General features: G+C 42.1%; 1 protein-coding gene and 1 long non-coding RNA gene across 3 annotated transcripts in view; one reads left to right on the top strand and one right to left on the bottom strand.

Annotated features, from left to right (window-relative positions):
• The window catches only part of CPNE4 (copine 4), a 565,144-nt gene that overhangs the window by 219,978 nt on the left and 318,691 nt on the right, over nucleotides 1-26,475 (bottom strand). The gene's annotated exons all lie outside the window — the stretch shown is intronic.
• The window catches only part of LOC141278444 (uncharacterized), a 44,550-nt gene continuing 20,287 nt past the window's right edge, over nucleotides 2,213-26,475 (top strand). The window contains exon 1 of the long non-coding RNA XR_012331196.1: nucleotides 2,213-2,363. This is a non-coding gene — a long non-coding RNA (uncharacterized lncRNA). The remainder of the gene's footprint in view (nucleotides 2,364-26,475) is intronic.

Consider the following 26,475-nt stretch of genomic DNA (forward strand, 5'->3'; position numbering starts at 1 on the left):
TATATACATTTTTGTGTATTAGTATTCTGTATTTGAAAAACGTTTATAAATTTTAAAAATACCTAAATCACCTGCAAAATACAGATGTAATATCTTTCAGTATGTCCAAAACAATTAACTTTTCTGCCTATGTTGGAATAGATTCTGATTCTTTGTATGAGGGTAAGTCGTATTAGTTGACTTACATTTGCAGGCCATGTTGCGTTAAAAATATGGAACTTTGGGACTTCCCTGGTGGTGCACTGGTTGGGACTCCGTGCTCCCAGTGCAGGGGGCCCGGGTTCGATCCCTGGTCAGGGTACTGGATCCCGCATGCATGCCGCAACTGAGAGTTTGCATGCCACAACTAAGGAGCTGGCGAGATGCAACTGAGGAGCCTGCCGGCCACATCTAAGACCCGGCACAACCAAATAAATAATAAAATAAATAAAATTTTAAAAATATGGAACTTTGAACACAAGAATAGCTTTTAGCAGCAAGAGACTGTACAGTAGTCCCCTCTTACATGTGGCTTTGCTTTCCACAATTTCAGTTACCCACTGTCAACTGTGGTCCAAAAATATTAAATGGAAAATTCCAGAAATAAACAATTCATCAGTTTTAAGTTGCATGCTTTATGCCATTCTGAGCAGGGTGATGAAATCTCATGCCATCCTGCTCCATCCCACGTGGGATCCCCAAACATTGACATCATCTGCTCCTGGCATTCAGCCATCAACTCATGGCTCCATAATGTAGGATCACCCTAAGCTTGTGATCCTCTTTGTGACATACTGGCAGAATTTCAGTAGTAGTCTAAAGCTATGTCACAATGCCTATGCCATTCACCTTACTTCAGCTCCTGAAGTAGGCATTTTATCATCGCACATCATCACAAGAGGAGGGGTGAGTACAGTACAGTAAGATATTTTGAGAAAGAGAAAGACCACATTCACATAACTGATTATACTATATTGTTATAACTTCTATTTTATTATCAGTTACTGTTGTTAATCTTTTAAATCTCTATAAACCTCTAGTTTATAAGTTAAATTTTATCATAGGTATGTATGTATAGGAAAAAACATAGTATATATTGGGTTCAGTACTATCTGTAGTTTCAGGCATCCACTGGGGGTCCTGGAACATAGGCCCCACGAATAAGAGGGGGCTACTATAGTTGAATTTGTATAAGCTAGGCACTCCTGTGACATGAAGCTATGAGCTCTGGCTGTAAACTGTGTACACCATGTCACCCAGGGCATGACAGTGAGCTCATGGGCAACACTGGATATTTTCAAGAGAAGGACAGGGATATTTGATATCTTGCACACCTGAAGTAGTTTACATTTTCAACATTAGATCGTGATGTCCTTGTGAAACCAGGTTTTTGGCAGTTGCCAAAATGTGGAAGAGGAAATGAGAGTGGCGTGGTCCAATAGCATTTCAAGTTCTGAAAATATGTGCAGTGCGCAACAGGCACACATATTCCGTTATCGAGTAACTATGATTACTAAAGGGTACAATTTTGAATATTTTTTCTTTCGATTCATGTGTATTATTTTTCAAATGCCTTGTTCTGTTGTTTGGACCTAATTACTTAATAAATGGAACTGGTAAGTATTTCTTTCAGCCTAGATACTCTAAGAAAATTACTGAGCCACTAAAAGAGCTGTTGAGAGCATCACCTGCTACAGGATGATACAGATAAAGCTACGGCAACTCAAACCTCTACAGGGAGGGGATAATGGTTGCAACTACTACAGAAATCACTCTATGGGCCTGGGATGGATGACCATTACATGAATGCAATAAAGCCTTTCCTCCTTTTGTAAGTTTGCAAAAAAATTTTTTTAATGCTAAATGTGCTGCCACTGACTTTACTCATATTTACCCCAAAGAGTTAATTGCTATTCCATCCACTGCCTCCATTACAACCTGCAGGGAGGAAAGAATACAAAACAATTACAAATTGATTACTGTTACATTGGGTTTTCACAGCCATAAATCTGAGCACTGCCTTTCCAGGAGACACAGTAAGTTTGACAAGTTTCTTAATATTCAGAAACCAGGTGTCAGATCTCTTCTGAGTTTGCACATTCTAGTGTTTGATTACTTCCTTTGTGTGTTTTGTAATGGGATTTGTTAAATACAAAGGCTGCATGTCTACCTTATTATATATCATTATTAAATAAATCTTATTGGGATCATCTGTCCCCTTACATTAGGCATTCTTATTCTGGAGATTGTCAACTTGTTAGTATTGTGAAGCGTTTTCTGGGAGACTCCGCAAACCAATTTTGAAAAGCAAAACTTCCCTGGTACGGCCCAAAGGAATCTTGACAGTGTGCTTCCATAAATTCTCTATTCCCTCCTGAGAGAAGGTGAGTAAACTCATCTAAGTCCTCCTGATCCAGTAATCATCCTACCACCAAGAACACATCCAAGGACCAAGTATGTGCCAAGTGTCATGCTAGGGTTTTCTGTCATGATAAGGCTTTCTCTCTTTATAGGGACAGGGGGCAAAAAATTCCAAAAAGCTTTGGTGTCCGAAACATTTTGATATCCCTTTGGCCAAACACAAGAAGTGTTGACACATATTGGTAATTAGACCTGCAAATATTCATTAGTGCTAAAGTAAAAATGACCTCATAAAATTAACAGCTGTATATTTCCCCTGCTCGGTCTTCCCTTATCAGATGCTGACAAAAAGCTAGGTTTTTCTCAAGGGTATTTCTTCTTAGCTAAGGCTTCAATTTTCACCTCATAAATTCTAAACCTTCATGTCCACCAGACCCACACAGGAACCCAGGAGGAAGATTTCACTATCCAGAGCCAAACACTGGGAGTACCATTATAGGGTAGAGCTTATGCTACTGTGCTGCTACCCTGCTATCCCAAAGTGCCTTCACATAGAAGGTTAAATTCCATTATCATCCATCCATGCTGTGCCTTGGGGTGGAAATGATGAGTGGAGGACGGCAGCTGGCCGGCTCACCTTTGACCAGGAGACGGCAGGAGTGGGTCATCTTAGGGAAACGGCAGATCCTTAAGGGACCCCTTGTGGGACTGGGCCATCAGTTACAGTTCTTTGGGATTTAGCAAAGGGCTTAAGTTGGAGACCCAGAATTGAGGGCTGAAGTGTGTCTAACTCAGAGAGAGAACCAAGCAGGTTGGGACACCAGTGGGATTGTAGTCAGATGACAGGAACAGCAGAAAGTGGACGGAGCCAAACAAGAAGGAAGCAACAAGTCAGGAAACAGAGTCAGCGCAGGTCACTGGGCGGTAAGCAACAGCTCAGATGGATGCTAAAAACCGCTGAGCTGGGCAGGGCATGGAGCAACAAGTTGGCTTTGGAGCCACAGGCTGAGGCTCCCATTTCTAGATCAGGGAAGGTGTGACATCCCATGTTCCTCTGTCAGGGTGGGCTGTCACCAGAATCCTCACTAGAAAGACAGCTGACTTAAGGGAGCTAGTCACCAAAAGCCAAGAGATCTGAGTTCTTGAAAACTTCTTCCATTATCTTATTTACTGTGGCCAAGCCAAGGTTTACCAATTCCTTCTCTGTCCCCAAAGCTCAACCTCTAATTTATAAAGTGAGGGTCCTAATATTTATCTAATGGTAGCACCAACCTGCCATTCAAACTAGTGATTGGACAGAGGGCTACTGGCCCAAGCGAGAAAGAAACTGGATTCGAATGCGAAGAAGTCACCTTACAAGAAAAAAATAAGAGAGGTGGGGGAGAAAAATACAGAGCTACGATCAGGTACTGACAAGCTATGTTAGCTGCTTCATCATTGCTAAAATAATGGATAGAAGATTGCATAAGGGCTTAAGGAATGTTTATAGGTTTCTAAAGACATCTGCAGGGCTTTTCTTTAAGGAATGATTAGCATTAATGAGAAAACTTCAGCACCATCCCTCCTACAAATGGGGATAAATCTATAAGGCACCTTGCTAGGTATTCTGAAGGCTGCACTCTAATGTACCTTAGGTGCTGTGGCTTGCAGATAGTTGTCAATATTATGGCTTTGTCAGGTGTCCATTTTACAGGAACGACCTCAAGCAGCTTTGCCACTTCTGAAATAGTACTTCCTTCATTACAAAGAACACGCCTGGTCACTGTGACCTGCTACAATACCCATGAATGAAATGTATGACAATGAAGCAAATCTAAGTTATGACTATAGGATTTTGTCTGACTTAAGGGAGGAAATTATGAGCCTGACATTTTTTCACACCTTTTTGTGTGTTTATAGAACTTAATCCTCATAACTTCCCTGTAAAGTGGGAATCCTCTCCATTATTGTACAGATGAGGGAAAAGAGGCTCAGAGAGGGTTTATAACTGGCTCAAGGATGCCTAGCTGTTAAGTTGCAGATTTGAATCTAACCCTTTTCTTAAAGTGAATTGTTTGTTAACAAACACAAAGAAAAACCAAAAAACTGTTGTCTGTTCGTTTTCACTAATCAAACCCAGGTTCCCATGTGATATGTGTCTAAATTTCACTTCAGGTGGCCTAAATCTCGCCCCAAATGTAGCAGAAAGCCCGCACTTTTCCCCATTTCCATCCCCCAAATCACTGAGTCACCCTCGAGGTGCAGGGTGCATGTCCATTTGCATATTTCATGGGATGGGACAAATCCTTTACCCTTGAGGATGATTTACCAACCAAAGCTTTGGAAGCTCACATTTATACTCCATGAGATACTTCATTCCCAGGGAATGAAGGGCAATTTGGAAACGTGGTTAACAGCAGCCCTTCTTCATCAAATGAGGCTACCAGTCCTGTCCATTCTCATGTTTTTGGGTGGTGACTGGGCCAAAGGGACAGCAGATCATATGGGGGTACAAGCTTGGTCAAAGCAAAAGAAGGAGATTCAGGGTGACTACTTCATTTTCTTGGAAGTTAGCCAAGACTCCCTGTGGGAAGAGACACACTTTCCTTGTTGAGTAGATGGCCAGGTAAGTCCATTTTGGGGTAGAATCTGAGCCTTCAGGACCAGAATGAGGATAAAACTGTTTAGCCTGAGACTTGGGGTAGGATTTGCTTTTTCCTCCAAAGAGGGAGGAGCCAGTAAAGGAGAGGGAGACAGGGAAAAGGGTGTAGGGCCAAGAAAACGAGGCAAGGGCTCATTTTCCACATTTCCCAGCCTCATTTCTAATCAGGTTACCAAAGTCACAAAACACTTGAAAAAAGGAACAAAAAATCATGAAATGCCCGGGCATATTGTCTCTAGTGACAGATTGGTGCTACAGGAAAAACCTGGTGGTCATGGAGGCATTGTCTACAAAGAAGTAGGGTTCTGAGAGGATTATCTACTGGTGGGGTCAGCAGGTGACTTCCACAGGCTATGAAAATCTCAGGTCAAGTTCAACCAGATGCCCAAGGCAGCTAACAGGTGCATTAGCACCTGTACAACTCTGTGTTCTTGCTTTCTCATTCCATTTGCCTCTCTGAGGACCCTGGGACTCTCACCACCCCACAATGATGTCTTGAGTTAAATTTCATCACTCTGAAGAAGAGGAAGCAAAAAGAGATGTAGAAATGGAAGCAGGTAGGATGTCTGGACATTTCTCAAAAAACAAAACAAAGCAAAAAAAAAATAAACGAAAAAAACAAAGCCCACCAAACCATGATGCTCCAGCTGAGAGGAGATGAAACTCTGCATTAGCATTGCTTTAATGCTCAAATGAACAAATTAGGAGACCTTTTTTGAGTGGAAATAAATGACTGAATTACTATTTATAGACAATCAATTAGGGAGAAAATGATAGCACTCAAATGAGGTTTCTCTCCTCAGTGAAATATACATAGTGACCCATACTGATGCCAATTTTGTTAAGGGTCTTTCTAGCAACTTTGATGTTCCTTCAAAAGGAACCCCATTTTACAAATAAATGACTCCTGTCCCTTCCATTAAATCCTCACTGTCCCTCTGTGGTTAAGCTCAATTATCAGAGCAAAGCTTTTAGTTGGCTTGAAGTTGCCTGTTTCTTCCATATGTCAGAAGATTAAGTGGTGCCCAAGAAGACAGTGTCTAAATCTATTTTATGGTCTTTCTGAAATCCATTTAAGTGTACCCAGTGGTCACTCAAACTAATATCTACTAATTATTCACCAGGCTCTCTACTAAATACTTTATATACCTGAACGCATTTAATCCTTAAAAGAGCTCCAGAATGAAGGTAGTGTTATTCCCATTTTGTAGATGAGGAAACTTAGGATCACAGTAGTCAACCTACCTCAGGTTTATCCCCTTCCCTTCCCCCACCTCTTTCCTTCTTCTTTCCCTCATTCCTTTCTTCCTTCCTTCCTTCCTCCTTCCCTCCCTCCCTCCCTCCCTTCCTTTCTATAACTATTTATAGAGTCCCTACTATATGTCACACACTATTCTAGTTGATGAAGATACAACAGGAAGCACAACAGAAAAAGTCCTTGGACACATGGAATTTATACCCAAGTGAGGGTTACAGACAACAAGCTAAATACATAAGATATAAAATATATTAAGTGATTATGCTGTCATAGAGAAAAATAAAGCAAGAATGGGTGTAGAAAGCATTGGGGGATTGCAGTTTTAAATAAGATAGACTGAGAAGAACTTACTGAGATGTGGTGGTTAAAGAGGGTATGGATTCTTTGCTGCTCCTCTTATTAAAAGAAGGAAGCTATGCTATTTACAACCTTTCTCTAGAATCTGGGCTGTTCAGTGTCTACTTTAACAGCATTTGGTAGAAGTTATGCTGTGCCTAGTTGCTGGATCAGCTTCCAGAGGACTGGCAGCCTCCACTTTGGTCCCTTTTTTGCTCTGAGCTGCTATGCAAGATCTGCTACTACTTTAAGGGTGCCATGCTGTGAGGAAGCCCAAGCTATGCACAGCAAGCAACATGTCGTGGGAGAGAGACAGTGAGAGAGAGGGAGAGCCAACCATCCCCAAGCTGTTCCTATCTTCTCCTGTACAAGTCATCCCACCTGAGGCCTCAGACTCTGGGGTTCAGAAACAAGTTTCCTCTCTGTGTTCTGTCTTGTTTCCTGACCCACAGAATGGTAATATGTAACAGTAATTAATCATTGTTATTTAAACCACTAATTTGGGGGGCTGTTTCTTACATAGTAATTGATAACCAGAACAAAGGTGACTTTTGGGTAATGACACAAAGAGGGTTAGGGAGCAAGCTCTTTTAGAAAGAGCATTCTAGGCAGAGGGAACAGACTTTCAAAGGACCTGAATGGACCTGGAGGGCTCAACAAATGGCAAGGAGGCCACTGTGGCTGCAGCAGACTGAGTGAAGGGGTGAGTAAAATTACATCAAGTTAGAGAGATGTATGACTCTGCAGGCCAGTCACTGTAAACACTTTGACTCTGAGTGAGATGGGCAGAGACACTGGAGTGCTGGAATGGGGGAAAGATATCTATCTATATATATATAGATAGATATAGATATAGATATAGATATGCTTAATTATTATTCCTTAATAGTTTGTAAGCCAAAAGTGGGTATACACTATTGAGCAAAACCAACATAGACACTGCCCTTGTTGACTTAAAAATCCCAGCAGTCAAGTGACAGAGCCAGATATGATCAGGGCTGCACGTCTCAACCAAAGGCTGTGTCTTTCATCACTGCACCATGTCTGGTCAAATCAAAGACTGATAAGCTTCTCCACCACATTTCATTCTCAGCTAAGGTTCAGTACCTTAAGATTTTTTTGCTTAGGACAAACAAGGAATGACTTACTTTTGTTACTCAAGTTGAGAATTAATACTGAATAATATTAATATGTAGGAAAAAAAGAAACCAGAGGAGAAACTATTTATCAGCTAGAGTTCAACCAGTTTTTACCACCATGTGAGGCATCATTGTTAAAGCTACGACTGCTCAAGGTTAAGATTTGTAATGGCTGGATCTGAGTGCCAATTCTACCTCAAAATCTCTGTGTGAGCTTGAGAGAGTTGCTTAGCTACTCTGGGTCTCTCATATCTCACCAGTACAATGAGGAGTATTTTCCAAATGTGCTTTATGAAACATTAGCTGAAAAGATATTTTTTAAAAGAAATTATTCTGTTTGTGTGTTATCTGTGTGTATGTGTGTGTGGGTGGGAGGGCGTGCCAAGTCAGCTGGAAAATTCTGTATATTATATCCCCTTCTTGAAGATCCATAATACTAACCAGCAAATTGAAGACCCTAATAAGTTCTGCAGTATAGCTGGGGACTGACTGCAATTAACTAAATCACCTGTGGCCTTTATGGACCTGGATGATGCATTTCACATCTGCCAGGCTAGGATATGTACCTACCTTATCTCACTGCTGTGGGCTGAGGTTAAATCATTTGTCATGAATTAGCATGTCTAGTCTGTAATTGACGTTCGATGTATGTCAGTTACAGTCTTGTCTCATCCCTTCTCTTTCTGATCTTATTTAAAACACACAATTTTCTAGGTCTTTGCTTCTTGAATAACAAACAAGAGTGAATAATATGCGCTCTGGACATTGTAAATGACAGGCACTCATTAACAGTCACTCTATCTGTGTGGTGTGTCAGGTATGGAGATTAGTCAATCACCTCATATGCCCAAGAGCTTCAACCCCCCTCTTCAAACTTCTTTCCAGAGCAACTTAAGAAGGACAGTATGATGACATGCATGTTCTAACTTTTTATCCCATGGATTAAGTTAATAGTCAGGCATGTGACCTGAAACGGGTAAGCAGAAATGAAGAGAGTTGACATCCAAACAATCTTAAACAAGAACTAGGTAACCACTCCTTGGAATACAAAATGTGATAAACATAGTTTAATTCCTTTTGGTGGGAAAACTCAGGTAATAACAAAAAAAATATCAACTGTTTTCCCCCTATTTTAGGTATACATTATTATTTTCCTTGATCAAGTTACAGTGGGAAAAAGCTTATGGTCTTTTTGATATTACAATTCAACTTGTACATGTCAAGGCAGGAAAAAAAGTCACACACAGAAGTGACTGAACAAGTCTCATTGAAATTCCAATGGAGAAGGAGGTAAGGCAGGAAAGAATGAATATACCACAAAATGTTTTTTTTTCTTTTCAGAAAATAAAACTACCTTTCTACCCAGGACATGAGCATCTAGAATCTCCTTAAATTCAATAATGTATGTTCCCTAAAGAAATTCTCAGTTGTGCATGTGTCCTTAATTATGATAAAGCAGCCAGTGTTTGATTCTCTTGCACAATGAGTTTTTCCTCTTTAATCTGGACAAGTAATAAAGTATCATGGTAAACTTGATTTAACAACTGACTTAATACCTGAGATAACACAAACCACAGCTATCACATCAAGCAGGCTTTGTCAAACTCGGCTGATCTGAAGCCCACCCTCTGAAGTCCCCATTGTGATAAGCCTCCCCAGTGCTCGCTGTGGGCATACGAAGATGTAATAAATTGGGTTGTTATTCCTCCAATTCTTCCACTTATTTCTGGAGCTGTCTCTTTGTAATTTAGCTCAAGTTAATGATAACCCTAAATGCAATATTACCAGTTATCATTTCTCACTTTAAAATAGCACGTAAATGGTGAATGTTCTCTGCTTTAGATAGAGTCTAGGCCAGCTAATGAGGAGATTATGATGAGCAGAACAGAGGCCACAGGAGACTGTGCCCCTGGCTCTCTGGTCAGTTCATGTTTACCTTCCAGATTTCACCTGTCTCAGGCAGGCAAAGAATCTAAAGGACATTGGTTGCTAGCATAAGGGAAGAAATCACACTCTCCTATACTGCTCATGGGATATACTTTTTGGAGGAAAAGTTAGCAATACATAACAAAAGCCTTAACTAGGTATGTGTTCTTCGATCAAGCAATGTAATATTCAGGAGTTTATCTTAAGAAATGTTCATCACAGCATTTTCTGTATCAGAAGAAAAACGAAAACAACTGAAATGTCCAATGATATAGTTTGGTGAATTAATTATGGCACACCCAACATTGTTTCCAGCAAACAAACACATAGTGTGCCAGGCTCTTTAAGTATTACAAGTTTTAATTTATTTAATTTCTAAAACAACCCTATAAGGCAGTAGTATTATGATCTCTTTTTCACAAGTGAGTAAACGGACTCACAAGGATGTAAATAACCTACTCAAGGTTACATGGATCCTAAGTGGCTAACCTGGCACTTGAACCCAGCATTTGGGCACCATGGTCTACATACTTAATCTCCATTTACACTGCCTCACAACAATAAGATAATATTCCATCATCACAACTGGTGTTAGGGAGACGTTATTTCATGGAAAAGTGTTAGAATATGTGAGTGAGTGAAAAAAAAAAACAGGTTACAAAATATGTTGAACAGTGTGACCCAGTTTTCACAGAAAAAAAGAAGAGTATATTTATAGAAAGAAAGAAACCTAAAGGTCTTTTATGGACAGTGGTTACTTTGGGGTAGCATCTTTAGATGCTTCTGAAATTTTCTTTTTGCCTATCTCTTAGCTCTAATCATTGTTACACAGACCATGTATTTAAATGTTAAGCCTCCTTAGAAATTGACATTTAAGTACAAGAAATAATAGTATAATTAAATTATAGTATATAAATTTTGAATCATAAAACAATGTTAGCCATATTATGGTGAAAACAGTACAGTCATATTGCTGCTTGCAATATAAATCGTTACAACCCTCTATAGAAAGTAAGCTGGCAATGAAAATCAAGAGCATGAAAATGTTCATTTCCTGTTAACCCTGTGGTCCCACTTGTGGAAATTATCTTATGATCACAATTCAGAAGAAGAAAACTGCCATATGCACATAGTAAGAAATACAAAACTGAAATATTTGATTTATAAGTCCACTGATAGAACCCTGCGAGGCTGGCAGGCTACGGGGGTTCCTATTTGCACATCTTCCCAGTGAGCTTATGAGGGAGGACGTTGACCAGACATATTGAAGGGCTCTATGTGGTTGAACAAAATCTCCTGTCAAAAAGTCCCGGTGGGGGGGCTTCCCTGGTGGCACAGTGGTTGAGAATCTGCCTGCCAATGCAGGGAACACGGGTTCGAGCCCTGGTCTGGGAGGATCCCACATGCCGCGGAGCAAGTGGGCCCATGAGCCACAACTACTGAGCCTGCACATCTGGAGCCTGTGCTCCACAACAGGAGAGGCTGCGACAGTGAGAGGCCCACACACACTGATGAAGAGTGGCCCCTGCTCACTGCAACCAGAGAAAGCCCTTGCACAGACACGAAGACCCAACGCAGCCAAATAAATAAATAAAACGAATTTATTAAAAAAAAAAAAAAGTCCTGGTGGGGCTTCCCTGGTGGCGCAGTGGTTGAGAGTCCGCCTGCCGATGCAGGGGACACGGGTTCGTGCCCCAGTACGGGAGGATCCCACGTGCCGCGGAGCGGCTGGGCCCATGAGCCATGGCCACTGAGCCTGCGCGTCCGGAGCCTGTGCTCTGCAACGGGAGAGGCCCCAACAGTGAGAGCCCCGCGTACAGCAAAAAAAAAAAAAAAAAATTCCTGGTGTCACTAAAGCCAGGAAACCCACCTGGAAAAAGCACAGACTAGACTTAAATCCAGGAATGCCACTGGGTTGTGGGAGAGATGGCCTTTGGAGTATGGTGCCCTGTGCTATCACCAGTCTGGATTTCAGGGACATGGTCAGGCTTCTGCCAGGAGGGCCCATTTGGGATCCCAAAAGCACTGATGCATAAAGGACCTCTTCTGCTTGAGAACTAAGATATCACACTTTTCTCTGTCTGATAAATAATACTGGGAGCAAGTGTTTTTTCCTTTTTCTGTGCTAAACACAGTACTGGGAACCCACACAAGTGACTTGATTAATTGCTCTGGGAAGTACTTGCATTGGGAAGATGACAACATGAACAATACGAGAGCTTGTTGATGAAGATTAGCAGCTGGCTTATTCGGGGTTGTTTTAGGTGATCCCCTGACTGTGCCCACCAACCAGAAGCCCATAAAGTCTCTCCAACCATGACCAGTTCCCTGTCTTTCAGGACCTGCCTTGAATCAGGGAGCTGAGACCCTAAAACCTTTTAAACATCCTCCCCTCCCCTCCCCCCACCTAAGAAACTCCTAAGACTACCCAGGTGGCCTTGTCCTTCACTGCAGGAAGTCTAACAAACTCCGCTTTCCTGACCAGCAGGTTTTCAGGGTCTTTTGCAGACTCCTCTCAGGTCCACTCAGGTCAAGAAACAGGAGGAGAAACTGGAAGCAAGAGGGATGTATGAGATGGGGGCAAACCCTGGAGCCCTGAGAAGGATGAACTACAGCACCAGGAAGGCAGAAAAAGAAGAGGAACTACAAGGAAAAGCATTGAAGACCCTAGGATGGAGAGACTGCATCAACTCACAGACTGCTGGAACCAAGTGATGCAAGGAAGAAAGAAGAGAATGGAGCAGACCTGGCACCAGCAGCTTTGGGGCAGCCACAGACAGTGTGAACCCTTGTGTGGGCTTGTGACACAAGGGGAGGGAGGGACCTGGCAGGCTTGGGCTTCAGAGTTGGTTTGTTGGGGATCAGAATTAGACTCCCAGGAATGCTACTGATCTCACTGTGGTTTGGGGGTGACCTCTGGCTCCAGACTGCCTGCATCCGGACCCTGGCCCTGCCACTTGCTAGTTGTGTGATGTTGGGTTAGTTGCTTGATGTCATCCAATTGTTCTAAGCCTCAATCTTCTCATCTGTAAAGTGAAATGACAAATAATACCTAACTTGATGGGGTTGCTTTGAGGATAAGTAAGGGGGCTGGCACAGTATCTTATTTGGTAAGCACTGGAGAAGTGTTAGCATTTACTTATTAGTACTTCATTATCATTATCCCCTTAGTGGAATTCTTCCAAATTCGGAATAAAAAAAAATTGGGACACTTAGTGAATCGTTAAGGTATTATATATAATAGGAACAATTTTCGAAATAAGTAGTGGGGTGCTTGTAAATTGGCCATATATGCCAATTTTCATGGTGTTAAGATTCCCACCATGGCCAATTCCAAGCCACCAATTTGAAGTCTTTGAACCCAGGGTAGAGATGAGATATGCAGGATGGGCCCCCAAGGGCTGGCTCAAGCACACCTCACCACTGGAGAGAGGCTTAAATATCTGCCAAAGAAGAATGGTCAGAAGGATGTCCCTTGATAACATAATATAATGCTGTAAAAATTAGAATTATGATGCCTAGATACAGCCCTACAAAATGCTTATTATAATAAAAAGTCTAGATTCAAAATCATATCCGTAATGAAATTGTACCTCACAGGCTTCCTTGATTCTAAGATGCACAGTTTTCAGAGTTTTGCTGATTTTCTGTACTCATGACACAGCTTACAATCCCCATTTAATGTTGTTTCATTTATCTGGTGTTGTTCTGAAATGCAGTTAATACACCAATGATGCACTTCATAAGCTATGTTGCTCTAGAATCAACAGTAAATGGCAGATAAATTGATGCCAACATTGGGATGGGGACAGGAAAAGAGTAAAGCAAAGTGAACACGGTTTGATTTGTTGTTGAAGCAATGCTGTAAGGGAATTTTTCCTTTCATTTGGATGAGTGTTAATATTGTATACATAATAAATCATAACAAAATTTTAAACTAGAGTCTGAACCTGGGCATAAACACATGTGTGCAAGAAAGGGGAAAAGCCCATCCTCCCTCCCTCCCTCCCTCCCTCCCTCCCTCTCTTCCTCCCTCCCTTCCTTCCTTCCTTCCTTCCTTCCTTCCTTCCATCTTTGGTCTGTAGCTTATCTAAGACATCTGATTATGGGATAATAAAGGCACAAAGTGTGGAAAGTGCTAGGGGTGTGTGTGTGTGTGTGTGTGTGTGTGTGTGTGTGGTGTGCATGTGTATTGTATTTAGATATTTATTAAAAAACCTCCATCACTTCTCAGCATGGTTTACCCTCTACCCAGGAGTGATAAACCACATTGAGACATATATTTAGAGCTGGCTCTTTAAAGAAAGTTGAAGAAAACCGGTTCAGATTGTTCAAAAAAAAAAAAAGGACTCAGTAATGAAGGGCTGGACCCATCTGAGTCCAGTGAGTGGCATTTTTTTTTTTTTTACAAAGAGCCCAGTTGGCTCTCTTCAGCTTGGCTGGGGCTCTAATGGGGGCTGGGGAGTAGTCGTGACCCCTTTCTCCTTTAGGCAAGAAGAGACTACTGTTCATACTCTGCCGGACTTGAGAGGAAAAAAAAATCACAGCTACAATTTTTCCCTCTGCTACTTCAGTGAATATTTCTTCAGAACAAGAGCTTCAGATCCAATCTGCCTATCAAAAGGATAACTTTGAGCTAGAAGGATGTTTTTTCAATTCCCCAAATCCCCTCTCCCAAACACCCACACTCAGATTTCACAGGTTTTAGGAGACACATGTTTTGAGTGTTTGTATCCAGAAAGTCATGTACCCTTATCAAACCGAGCCTACACCCTATTATTTTATTTGGAAACCAAGTCTCCAGTTTGTGGATGTTTTGGGTCTTAGGCTTTTCTGTTCTCTTGCTTTATTTGTCCTACCAGGTCTGGTTAAGGGAAAGACAGGGAAAGAAAGGTAGTTCACTGCAGCTATTGGCCAGGATATCTGGAATTCCAAAGCTCGGTGGAAGAGGAGACTATGACTTGTGATTGTCATCAAGCTTAAGCCAGTTTGCATGTATTGGAAATTTCAGTGTTTCTGTAGAAAACCAAAGGCTGGCTTTGAGGATGTTTGTACCCACTTATTCTAGAACCCAATCCTGACTTCTGGTGGCTTGTACAGGTCACTAAGGATGCCCAGAAAAAGAGATTCCATAAGAACCCAGGAGTTTCAATTCCTAGTTTTGCAAGGAGAGATGGAAATGAAAACAGACCACTAGATAGGCTAAGCTGGATTCAGGAGAGACTTGAAAAAAAAAATACTACCACAAATGTAATATCCTGAGCCCAGAATGAGTCCATCCATCGGGATAGAAATTGAATCAGAAATCTTCCTTTGTGTAAATGCCCTTCATGGTGATCTGTACTTTCCACTCAGTGCTGTGGAATCTCTCAATAGAATCTCTCAATTTTAAGAAATTGAAGCACTTTTAGGACCTTGAACTGGCTGAGACTCAGCTAACATTATGTGCAAAACCCACTTTAATCAGAAGGGTCCAGAGGGAAGTTAGCTGAACAACTTCGTCTTATGCAGAGTGGGGAATAGATCTCTCTGATCAGCTGTTGAAAGGCCTGGGAAAAACAGAATTGCTTTCCTTCTGCTGTCGAGGACGATTTTGCCTTGCTTTTTATCCTCTGCATCATGAATTCAATGTCACACTTCCCTGTAGTGTAGCCATATTGGACATGAATACTGAATGAATCTCCTGGAAAGAAACTAGAGCCCCAAACTAGACCAGTAAGAAAAAAAGGCTACCTGTACCCCTTTCAAAGCAATTTGCTTATTCGAGGGAAATTCTAAGTTCCCTATAGCTTGAATATGCTACCAAAAGACATTCTGAATATTTCATAGTCCAGAGGACTCGCACAGCAAATCGTTATTATATTTAGGTATATGCTGGTGTGAGTGTGTGGATTTTCATCAAATACCAACAAATCTTGACCTCACCCAATCTGTGTTCACCCATTGGTGTTGGTAGAGATTCCCACATTCTGTTGCCCATGGAATTTTCCAGTGCCCATGGAATCCCTAGAGTTAGATGAGGTGAAGTTTGGCTCAGTGACCCTCTTCTGGAAGGTGGCAAACTGAGGGATAGGTTTCGGGGTGCTCTACAATCAATTTGCTACACAGTGAAAACAGAGAAACATGACTGGTGGGTGTCTCCCTCAGGGTTGTGGGAAGATGTGAAGAAAACTCAAGTGCCAGGTTCTCTTTGTCTGACAAACCACAAGACGTGGGTGTCTGTAAATGAGGATGCACACTTGTATGAAGAATATATACATATTAAATCTAACATTTACTTTTGTAGATGATATAGCTGACAGTTGATTGGTCTGTGCTGAAAAAGAAACATTCAAGTTTTTCTTACAATAAATTAGTAAGAAGCTTAGGTGTGAATTATGTCCAGAAAGGAATGGTTACCTGAGACACCCTCCCCCCTCTCCAAGCCACAATGATGATGACACCTGTTTGGGAGTGGGGGATAATAGCCTGCTGTCAACAAGTGGTTATGAGACAGCTGGCAGGAAACACAGGGCAGACAAGTCTGTTTAAGAAGCCTGTTTCTTCATTCTTATCTGCTCCCTTCCTCCTGCTGTTCCTTCCTGAATGACCAGTTTGGCTGGTGTAGGATTTAGAGTCAGCAGGGGCCATCGATTGGCCACAAATAATGGGAGGAAGGGAGTTCTCCCCCTTCTCTAGTAACTGAACTATGAATAATGATTTTTGTTCCTTATCTTTTAAACAGACCTCTGTAAAAGTTGAATAATTAAAACTGAATTATGATGTGAGCTTTGCTTATTTCCCCTTATCCACATTTTTTTTTTCCAAATAGGGCCAAAGATAACCTTCAATTTATTCTCAGAGGTTAATTAACCTTCTTGGTCTGGGCCCCAAAACAATCAGTTTGCATAGTTCATGATGCATTTACTCCTAACAACAAAGCATGAACCTCAAGCCTTTGAATGATTTCAAGATACTCATTTCTAAAGATGTTTAAAAAAAAAAAAACTCCGTTTCTAAATGTATGTGGGTTTTTTTGTTTATTTATTTTCATAGCATAAAACATGTTCTGAGCACTGACCTAGCTACCATGTGGATTCACAAGCTGTTGTTGGATTTTAGGTTTGTGTTAGTCTATTACACATGTGAAGGGATTTTAAATGGGGCTTCTCCTGTTACCCTGGAATTACTTCCATCTAAGGACACAAATGTCAAATACCTCATATTTTAAAGTGAGGAATAAATTGAAAGCCAAACACCCCTCTGAGATGACCAAACCTATAACCATTAGTGCCTCCAATCGAAGCTTATGATTAGAGAGTAAGGGAGGGAGAGCCAAGAAGGGCTGGATTTGTTCTGATTGGCTGATGGTGTGTGTGATGACTGCCCTCTTCCCCCTCAAGAGGAGGTAAAGCTTCATTCTGCAAATTCAGAGGAGTCCTTGCAGGAGAACTCTCCTCAGAGACTGGTAGGGCTGGCAAGAAGGGGATCCTTGGTTGGGCACCTGCTTATGCAGTGGGCTTGCTAATATTTCCTTGGTGTCTACCTGAGCAGTAAAAGAAGAGAGTTGGCGAGGAAGGCAAGAGCATTAATGAATCTACCACTTGGTGTGGCAAAGATGGGTGATCTTTCTGTTGGTCAAGTGACCGTCCTGGAAGGCAGGCTGCATTGAGCTCTCTTGCATGTATCCCACTCTTGAGGGCCAACACTTGGAGGAGGCTCCAGGAGTCCCAGGAAACTATGGGATAACACTCTAGATACAAGAGTGAAGAGAGATGGGGTCCTCTGCCCAGTGCTGTGATCACCTACTGGTATTTAGGCCTAGAAGAGCAATTTATGAAGCTGATATCCTGAGATTTCTGCCACCTTGGAACCAGCTTAGGCTGTGTCCCTTTTACCAAAGTTCTCACTTTGGAAAACCTCCCTGACCTACTTATCTGAGTTATATGTCATGATTGGACCCCTGAATCTAAACTGCTGAAGACTTCACAACACTCACAAGCCATTTACTGGAGTTGTATGCCCGCAAAATATGGAGAAATCACATATTTTTTCAGAAATTGGATATTTCATTTTATTCACCAAATTGGAACACATGAAAATCTATTTATGAAGGTAATGGCTAACCCACACACCTATGGTCAATTAATCTTCAACAAAAGAGGCAAGAATTGGAAAAAGACAGTCTCTTCAGCAAGTGCTGCTGGGAAAGTTGGACAGCTTCATGTAAATCAGTGAAGTTAGAACACACCCTCACACCATGCACAAAAATAAACTCAAAATGGCTTAAAGACTTAAACATCAGACATGACACCGTGAAACTCCTAGAAGATAGCATAGGCAAAACATTCTCTGACATAAATCGTACCAATGTTTTCTTAGGTAAGTCTCCTAAGGCAATAGAAATAAAACCAAAAATAAACAAATGGGACCTAATCAAACTTACAAGCTTTTGCACAGCAAAGGAAACCATAAAAAAAATGAAAAAACCTACGGAATGGGAGAAAATATTTGCAAATGATGTGACAGACAAAGGCTTAATCTCTGAAATATACAAACAGCTCATTCAACTCAACAACAAAAAAACAAACAACCCAATCAAATAAATGGACAGAAGACCTTAATAGACATTTCTCCAAAGAAGACATACAGATGGCCAGTAGTCACATGAAAAGATGTTCAACATCACTAATTATTAGAGAAATGCAAATCAAAACTAAAATGAGGTATCACCTCATACTGGTCAGAATGGCCATCATTAAAAAGTCTACAAATAAAAATCCTGGAGAGGGTGTGGAGAAAAGGGAGCCCTCCTACACTGTTGGTAGGAATGTAAGTTAGTAGAGCCACTGTGAAAAACAGTACGCAGGTTCCTCAGAAAACTAAAAATAGAATTACCATATGATCCAGCAATCCCATTCCTGAGCATATACGCAGACAAAACTATAATTCAAAAAGATACATGCACCCCTATGTTCAGAGCAGCAGTGTTCAAAATAGCCAAAACTTGGAAACAACTGAAATGTCCATCGACAGATGAATGGATAAAGAAGATATAGTATATATATACAATGGAATACTCCTCAGCCATAATAAAGAATGAAATGATGCTATTTGCAGCAACATGGATGCAACTAGAGATTATCATACTAAGTGAACTAAGTCCGAAAGAGAAAGACAAATACCATATGATATCACTTACATGTGGAATCTAAAATACGGCACAAATGAACTATCTACAAAAGAGAAATAGACATAGAGAACAGACTTGTGGTCATCACAGGAGAGGGATGGACTGGGAGTTTGGTGTTGGTAGATGCAAACTATTACATTTAAAATGGATAAACAACAAGGTCCTAATGTAGGGCACAGGGAACTATACTCAATATCCTGTGATAAACCATAACAGAAAAGAATATAAAAAAGAATGTCTGTCTGTGTATAACAGTCACTTTGCTATACAGCAGGGATTGGCACAACATTGTAAATCAATTCAAAAAAAAAAAGGTGAAAATAATGCCTAAATGTAATGTCTGGTGACCATCATAGTCTTCATCTTGACTACAATTCCTTATTTCTCTATGTTTATTTGTTAAAGTTTTGCCCCTACCAAGTTGTAAGCCCCATGAAAACAAGAAGAATTTCTGATCCTTTAATGCTACGTCCTCAGTGTCTAGTGCAGAATCTGCCACAAGTTGTAAGCCCCATGAAAACAAGAAGCATTTCTGATCCTTTAATGCTATGTCCTCAGTGTCTAGTGCAGAATCTGCCACATAATAGATGTTCAATAAATATTTGTTGAAGAAACAATAGACTTTTAAAATGTCACAAATGAACATATCCAAGTTATAAGGCATTTATTTATTTATTTATACCATAAAGACATCTGGGTTTGGAATTCATACTGATTTTTCAAAATTCCCATTCTGAAGAGGTTGATGCTATCTGAAGATGGTTTCATGTGCTCCTGAATCCATCTCAGATGCCTGCTGCACAGTTCGGGGTTAGCGTCAGGTTTAACTTTCTTTCCAGCTCACACATTTCCAGATACAATCATTCCTGCCCCTGAGTCTACATTTAGTTCAACTAGTTTTGTTGCTGCTGTTGTTGTTTGTGGTACGCGGGCCTCTCGCCGATGTGGCCTTTCCCGCCGCGGAGCACAGGCTCCAGACGCGCAGGCTCAACGGCCATGGCTCACGCGCCCAGCCGCTCCGCGGCACGTGGGATCCTCCCGGACAGGGGCAAAAACCCGCGTCCCCTGCATCGGCAGGCAGACTCTCAACCACTGCGCCATCAGGGAAGCCCTAGTTCAACTAGTTTTAAGAGTGTTATGATCCTTTCCTGAACTGTCACCAGCATCCTTCACAATCAGTAAGCAAATGACCAAAAAACAGATGGAGTGAGACCACAAGGAAGCTCCTGAAAGGAGGTGTCCCAGGAGTTTAGCACATTTCTTGTCCCAGAGCAAGCTCCTCATTCTACCATAGGAGTTGGGCCATGAGGGGTGGCAACATTACAGGACTGGTGAAACCATCTTCACTGTAATGTAGAGGAAGGGATTGATGGAGCAAACAAGGCTGAGTGGCCCGTACCTACATCACACTAAGAACAGTGCCCAGTGCAGAGCAGGTCCCCAACAAAGGTATGTTACATTAACAGATGGGATAAGTGCTAATTGGCATTTGCAAGGAACTACAGAATGAGACCTCAAGAGTTTTGCCACACTCCCACTGCTAGGTATATATCCTGACAAAACTCTACATGCACCCCTATGTTCATAGAAGCACTATTCACAATAGCCAAGACATGGAAGCAACCTAAATGTCCATCGATAGATGCATGGATAAAGAAGATGTGGCACATATATACAATGGAATACTACTCAGCCATAAAAAGATTGGCATAATGCCATTTGCAGCAACATGGATGGACCTAGAGATGATCATACTAAGTGGAGTAAGTCAGAAAGAGAAAGACAAATATCATATGATATCACTTATATGTAGAATCTAAAATATGACACAAATGAACTTATTTACAAAACAGAAACAGATTCACAGACATAGAAAACAGACTTATGGTTACCAATGGGGAAAGGGGAGGAGGAATAAATTAGGAGTTTGGGATTAGCAGATATAAACTATTATATATAGAATGGATAAACAACAAAGTCCTATTGTATAGCACAGAGAACTATATTCAACATCTTGTAGTGATGGAAAAGAATCTGAAAAATAATATATATATATGTATAACTGAATCACTTTGCTGTACAGCAGAAACTAACTTGCAGAAACTAACTTAACATTGTAAATCAACTATACTTCAATTAAAACAAAATTTCTTAAAAAAAAAAAAAGAGTCTTGCCACTAAGTGTGGTTACAGAAGCTCTGTTGGGGAGTGTCCATGGGGTGTGTGAGCTATGAGGTGGCATCACCATGCTAGTTATGTGCAAGGGAATTCCCTGACAGCATCAGAATCACTACATGCATCTCCTCCCCTAGCAGGCTCATCAGACAGTCGCAGATGCAAGAAGCCATAAGTTTTCCCTTGAAACAAATTATTGATGTGAAGTCACCTAGTCTTTCTATTCAGATTTGTGAAACAGATGGCTTGGTAACGCCCTGTCAGTGGAAAGGAATGAGCTCAGTGGGAAGGGATGCTGAACAACCCTAGACCTTACTATGTGTGATTCAATATCAGCACAGTTCTTCCACTGTATTCCTGTGGAATTTTGTTCCTTTTGAGAACATGTGATTTGTAGGCTCATTGTGAATATATTTGGGGGCACCAGTGAGCTCTGTCTACTGAAGGCCGGCCGCCCCTCGCCTGTGCTATCTTATACACCACTAACAGACACACCTGGGAGACAGAAGGCCACCCTGAGGTGGAACATGATTGGTCAAAACCCCAAATGGTAACTTCATTTTCTTTTATCAGTGATTAATCTAGAGGTGAGTCTCTATCTAGTTTCAGCCAAAAATACAGCAAGAGAAGTCTGCTGAGTAGCCTCTGCTCTATGCTTTTACCCTTAAAAAAAGAGAAAGAAGCAGAGAGAATTAACCTCTTTTCTTCTTGTGGACACAGAAGAGTGAGGGCATAATGTCTGAGCTATGGCCACCATCTTACCATCATGCAGAACCAGCCTGAATGTGAAGCCAACATGTTCTGCATGGAGCAGAAAAAGAAGGAAAGATCCTGGGTTTGTAGGACATTAATTATTAATAATAATTAATAAATAGCTGAGTATTCTGTTGTAGTCAAAGAGTATTCTAGCTGGGAGAGTGACAGAGATGAGATTTAAACTCAGGCCGGACTGAGCACAAAGCTCAAAATCACTGAGGAGTGGGATCTGGAGGCCCCTGGGAAGGCTTCTCCTTGTGCCTCAGGGGCTGCTGGCAAGAACGAGGGGGGCTACACTAGAGAGACCCCCCACTACCCCTCCTTCCACCTCACCCTTTAACACCTAGAGGTTCAGAGTTAGACATTATTCTTAGAAGTTTCCCCTGATTAAAAATAATGGAAAACCATGGCACCACCCTATGCTGCCTCTCTGAAGACGGATTTTTTCTTCAAGCCAACTCTAAACTGGTGGTTTTCTTTTGCTTAAGAGGACTACTCTTAAAATCACAGTCTAAAGTTTGCTTCAGTGATTTTAGCTGAGAAGGGATGGGGCAGAAAGGAAGGAAAGATGAAATCCAAAGGCAATTCAGAAATCATCCCTTAACTGAATTGGTCTAACTTCTTCTTTCTTATCTAGATCTCTCTTCTGCTGGGCTATTTAATAGCTAAAGTTAGCTTGTTTTCTATTCTAGCTGTCCCCCCTTTTTCTTTTCCCATTTTTATTTTTCACCTGTTAGGGAATGCCCTGATGAGGAGTGAAAAGGCCATGGGTCCTACAGGAGAGAGAAGAGAGAGGGGAAGATACTCAGGGTTGTGAGGCAGTAAATTCTTTCTGTACTATGGAAACAGCTCAGAACACAAGTTCTTTAAAACCTCTGATTGCTCCTGAGACAGATTTTAGTGATCATTTTCTTTTGTTCCAGAAGGTTAACCATCTTTAGTGGGGGAGAATTTTAGTTCATACACAATAAATATCTAAAGAATGCTAGAGAAAGAGATGGGTGGGGGGAGGGGCAAAGAGAGGCAGTGTTCCAATCACCTCTTCCATCAGTTTAAATACCACTGGATACACACCTTTGGAAGGCTCGAACCTGAATTCTCTAGGTTCGGGCCTAGATGCAGGTATAAGTGAGAGATGGGCATGATGCCTAAAGCCCTGACTCTCCAGGTTCTGTTTTCTCTGGATCAGGGCTCCTGATGGCAACTTGCACAGGGCCAGAGAGCAATTTGGAAAAATATCTAAAAATGTTCGAGGTGGAAAACGATGAGAGTTCAGGGCTCTCCATTTTCTTTTTCTTCTTTATTTGTCTCAATCCATAACCTCAGATTTCAGAACTATAATGTAAGGGAAACAGTGCAAATGTTATGGCTTCACTGTGCTTGGGAGAAGGTCAGACTGTGCTGATGAGGGGTCTTTGTGGGCAACCTGCATCATGAAAGTAAGTGTGTAATAAATGCAGAAGCCCGGACCGGCTGCGGGGCTCCCTCGGCCTCCACGCACAACGTGACCCAGGAGTAGATAACTGTGAGGCAGCAGACAAATGCTGGCCACACTTCTCGGCTCTGGTCCCAGCAGCCTCCTACAGGGTGGAGTATCCTTCTTCCTGCTTGACTTTTCTCTCCTCCTTAGCTTACTCCGGAGCATCTTTCTGACCTGGTCACTGCCTCAGTTCCAACCCAACTTCTCACTAGCTTTGCAATAAGCTTCCCAAACCAACCAAGCATCTTAGGTGATCAGATGTCAGCCTCTTCATGTATTTGTCATGGCCTGATACCAATATAGGTGATTCCACCTCCTCCAATAAAACTGGTTCCCTTCTCATAAGTCAGGAACGCAAGGCTCAGAGATTTTAAGACATTTTCCTATTTTCACTTATAGCAAGTGGCAGGCCAGTATTCCAACTGGGGGACTCGATTCTTTTCACTGCCTCAGGACCTTCCAAAGCCCTGGTCAGAGGATTCCAGAAAGCAGAGCCTGCAAAAGGAGAGGGAGGAGGCTGATAGCTCATGGCCGAACATTTTTCAACTTAGCATCCTGCTGCCTCCCACCAGAGATGAGGAGAGAATGTAATGCTGGGAACTTTCAGACAAAACCATTCCAGTCAGCTTCAAATTGAGGCACTGAAGCCAAGCAAGGGAGATAGCCCCAGAGATAAAGCAGATGCCAATTTAGGGAAAGCGCTGCACAAAAGCACTCAGACTGGAAGCAATCAGCATCTCCAAAAGCCAACTCAGTTTACACAAAACACTGAAAATGGGGCCACCTCGCCTAACACACAGCTTTATCGCATCTTGCCGGACAATGGCCTTTAATTTATCAGGAGCTGACAGCTGATTAAAGGACTATCTTTAGGGAGAAAGGAACTTCTCTCCTCATCCTCCACCTGCTACACACAGATTTAAGGAGAAGTACATTGTACTTAATAAATAGAAGTACATTGAAGTAAGTGCATAGATTGAATTAAAGAGTGACAGGGTAATTCTTTGAGTTTTATATCAGTTACTTATACACCTGGCATGTTGGTCAGAGGCTGCTGAGTTTTTATACTTTCTAGCTGGAAAGGTCATGTTCCCCCATCCTCAGAGCACAGCCATTGGACCACACCTTGCCAGCAGACTTGCCTCGTCCAACATGCGTTCTAAAATATATACATTAATCTTCCTGAAAGAAGGACTCATCTTACAATAAACGTGTCTCTTTAATGAGGAAGTGCTTCTTTTTATTCCCTGGGAGGTTGTGTGGTTAGGTGCTTTCCCTTGCAAGAACTTGAGCCTGACCTCTCTCAGTACTCACAAAGCAGGAGGAGGTTTCAGCATACCCTGCTCTAGGGGAACACCCAGAACTGTAGAAACGAAGACAGAAAAAAAATATGAGGTGTGTTTACCTGTGAGTTTTTAACCACAGTTTGGACCAGAGATGACAGCACTTCAAGATTTTTTTTGTTTTTAGTTTCAAGAGCCCAATAATTTCAAATAACAAAAGCAAATCTCATTATAAATAGTAGAATTGGAAGAAAGAGCTGAAGAGCAGGAAGACCTCCCCAGAGGGTAGACGAGGACTATTTCATGGGAGGATGGATCACACTGGAGAAAGAGGTCGAGAGGGACGCAGGAGCAGACTCCTGGGCTCACTGCTCATCAGGAGGCACGGGGACTGCCCTACCTGGCTGTCTTATTTATAGCAGCCATCGAGACTCAATATGCACCCCAGGACTTTATGCAATCCCATTGGTCCCACCCTTTATGGGCAATACTCTTCCACATTCCGAGAGAATCTTAAGCTCCCCCAAGACCAAGAGTGGTGGATGGGCATGTAGAGAGGAGGTGAGGGTATAGAATGGAAAGCATCTGGCATCCATCCTTGGGCAAGATTGAAGGAACCATGCAGAGACCTTATCCTGAGCAGGCCTGAAGGCAAAATGCACCCCTTTATTAAGGCTGCTATGTAATGAGGATGTGTTGGGGGAATTTCATAGCTCTGCCTTCAGGAAGGGGATTCACACTGGTTCTGTATGACTCTGGCCCAGTGTCAAAACCAAGTCTCCCAGCAGGACTGGGTTTTGCTTTCCAGTGACTGCGTTCCTTCATGCACAGGGTCCTGCCTTGCCCTCCGGATTAGAGTGTGGCTGACCTCCAACATCAGGCTTATCCTGGGGACCAAAGACAGATCTCACAAGGCTCCCTCTACTCCTACATCCTTCCTTTAGGGAATATGCACTGCTTTGTGCTAGAGCTCCCTGGGGACAGCAGCTTGCCTGATGCACTGCCTGAACACCCACTGCCCCACTCCCCAACACACCCCTCCCAGAGGTGTATGTCTAGTTCAGATCTTGTGAGATGCAGCCTGTTCTATACAGAGTGTGGGTTTGGAGTAAGGCTCAAATCCTGTCACTTACAACAATGTGATATTGGGCAAGTCATATAACCTCCTTGAAACTCAGTTTCCTTACCTGGAAAGTGGAGATTATAATCACTGTCACCAGGAAGTACATGTAAAGTGCAGTTTGTGGGCGTAATAGAGAATACAGAATAGAGGATACATAAATGGCAGATATACCTTCTCCCTCCACAGTCAGCCTCCCTTTTCCAATTCCAAGTGTGATGGATCAGAAGGCACCTGTGACACAGCATGCTGGGAAAATCCTCAGCATGGCCAGACCCTATGGATAGCAACTACAGATAGTTTCCCTACCTGTCTTATCTCCCCTCTTGGGAGTTGGGGAGGATGGGCTGGCAGCTTATTGACCTGGAGGGGCATACAAAACCAGGGCCCAGGGATGAGCACCAAGGAGAGAAGATAAGCCTGCCATCAGGTCCAAGGGCGTGTGTGTGAACCAGGATTGAAAGGCACAACCTGAGGTCAAACAGATGAACGGAGGCTGGGAGAGCGGGAGAGGAGAGGCCATGGCTTTTGCCATGGTGAGAACCAGTTTGCTCAGGGACCCCCTAACAGTTGCATGAGTGAGACCAACTGAATGTTTCTCTGAGGTAGGGGACAGGAGGGAACAAATTTCCCTCTGAATCAATCTGTCCCTGCCTGTCGGTAAACTCAGGTGGAGATAAAATGAAATTGGGTCTAACTTTGGCCCCACTCCTACCAAGAAGTCAAACAAAGTTCCTGAGTAAGCAGCAAAGACAAGGAACATTTCCCCCAGTTGTTACATCAATTGCCTGGATAAAGCTGGAAGCAGACAATTTTCAGGAACAAATAGGCTAAAAGAGCAGAAAACCT

Source organism: Tursiops truncatus, chromosome 4 (assembly GCF_011762595.2).
Source record: "Tursiops truncatus isolate mTurTru1 chromosome 4, mTurTru1.mat.Y, whole genome shotgun sequence".
NCBI classification, from domain to species: Eukaryota; Metazoa; Chordata; class Mammalia; order Artiodactyla; family Delphinidae; genus Tursiops; species Tursiops truncatus.